The 1,970-nt window shown below is 55.4% G+C and overlaps 1 pseudogene; it reads right to left on the bottom strand.

Annotated features, from left to right (window-relative positions):
- Positions 1-143: 143 nt before the first annotated feature.
- On the bottom strand, positions 144-1,312 carry LOC119349359 (annotated as a pseudogene).
- Positions 1,313-1,970: the final 658 nt, after the last annotated feature.

Raw genomic sequence — 1,970 nt, 5'->3', positions numbered from 1 at the left:
TGAGGTTTTGATGCTAGTATGAATACGGTGTCCCAATTTGGAAAGCTCCGTACCACGAAAAGGTTTTAAAGATGGATAACAGTAACTATAGTCCAATAAAAAAGGAACAGGAAAACCAAAATCCATGTTATATCTGCTCTTCTCTACTTGCGTTTAACAACGCCTACGTGACGAAGCTCCACTGAACCCATGTAGAGTTTGCCATTATCTCTCTTCATGATCTTGGTCAGCCTGACTTTCTTTGGACCTCTCATCTCCTCGATTATCTTCTCATTGGCACCGACCCTCGATATGAGAAGATGGTTATCACGACTAAAGGGCAGCTCATTCTTCTCACAGTGCAACCCCACCCAACAGGGGCGGAGCTAGGACTGGGCCAGGCCCCGGGCCCTAGGCCTGCAATAGTAAGCTACAGTATGTCTACAGGGCCCAAAATGCTACACTGACCGAAGAACGTATTGTGCATGCCCCAGGCCCAGCCCCCCACCCAATAACCTCCCTTGTCCGGCCTCATGTTATCCGGGTAGCCAGGCAGGTCGGCGAAAGGCTCGGATGTGCCTACGTTGACCCCTCTGGTCCTGCGCCTTAGCAGCTTGCACAGACCGGTAGACGCAGCCACGAGGTGTGTCCGGTCAGTCGACGCCATTTGGGGACGTCATCCTAGCTTGGAGCACGGTGACATCCAATGTCTGTGGGTCGTACATCATGAGGCGGCCCGTCGAGTCCCCTGTCTTGGTGACCAGCCCATGTTGCGACCTCGCGAAGTTCATCGAGCTGTCGGTGAAGTAGACTTGGCCGGTACCTTGGTCGACGCCGACCTCGTTGGTGAAGCGGAGACGAAAACCATCAACCTGGTTGACCAGCACGGTCGCCTCCCCGCCGCCCGGCACTACCCGCATGAGCCCTTTGTCGCGTCGGCCACGTAGAGGTTGCCCGATTTCTGGTTGAACCACAGGCCGAGCGGGCCCGGGCCGCCGCAGTGGCTCTCAGTTTTAGTCTCCGGGCGGAACTTGGACGCCGTGCACGCCTCGCTATCATAGTCAGGACAGCATAAGTCGTCTCGTCCAGCCCAGTTGGTGTGTGCGTGCTGTCCGAGACGCCCCTGTTGTAGAGGGGGCTAGGGGCCGTGGCACTGGGTGTCAAAGGCGACGCTCTCCGGCCCGCGGAGGAGTTGGCCCGGCAGCGGCAGGTGTTGGCTTCGGGAGGCGTCGAAGCTGGTGGCAGCTGCGGCTATGGAGCTGGGCATGAAGAGAAGGACGAGGATAACCAGGGTGACTGTGGCCTTGAAGAAACGGCTCATGCTGCACCCCATGCTAGTTTAGCTTGCTTCGCTAGCTCTTGGATCGATTTGGGGTTTCTTGGCTAGCACCTGCACAGCTCTCGGTTGATTGTTGGTCTGGGTCTGATGGATTGCTCGATGGCACTGATCGATCGACAACTACCGGGCGCGTGGGATTCGTACGGTTTGAACGAAGACTGAGTCCGGGTTGAAGCAGAATAAACCATCCTGGTCGTGGTCGCTGAGTTCATCAACCATCGATCGTTGATAGGCGGTGGCAGCAGCCCGACCGGTCTGGCGATCATGGCAGACGACCACTGCGACGGCGACTGCACCGACGATCGTCCGTAAGCCTTCTGCTCTGCAGTTTTTCTGTACTCAGTCGGTTACACCTCTCCTCACGTATTACGGTTGGGAACATAGCTAACCGGTAAAGACCCACTCAGGAGGGGCCGGGTCAGCCTCAACGACGGGTTACAAAAGGAGCCTAGTAATATTCAAGGTAATAGTTATTAAGACTTGTAGAAGGCCTAAGCCCAGAGGCGGCTTAAAGCCTAATATTGTAAATCGCCGTGTAAGAAAAGACTTATAAAGAAAGGTATGTAAAGAAGTCACCGAGCCGGACACGTTTTATGAGCCGGCCGGGACTCTGTAGGCTGCCAGGCGTCAACCCGTGTATATAAGGGGACGA

This window comes from Triticum dicoccoides, chromosome 1A (assembly GCF_002162155.2).
Source record: "Triticum dicoccoides isolate Atlit2015 ecotype Zavitan chromosome 1A, WEW_v2.0, whole genome shotgun sequence".
In the NCBI taxonomy this organism is placed as follows: Eukaryota; Viridiplantae; Streptophyta; class Magnoliopsida; order Poales; family Poaceae; genus Triticum; species Triticum dicoccoides.
Note: the sequence above shows the minus strand (reverse complement) of the source record. Positions and strands in the feature narration are given on the sequence as shown.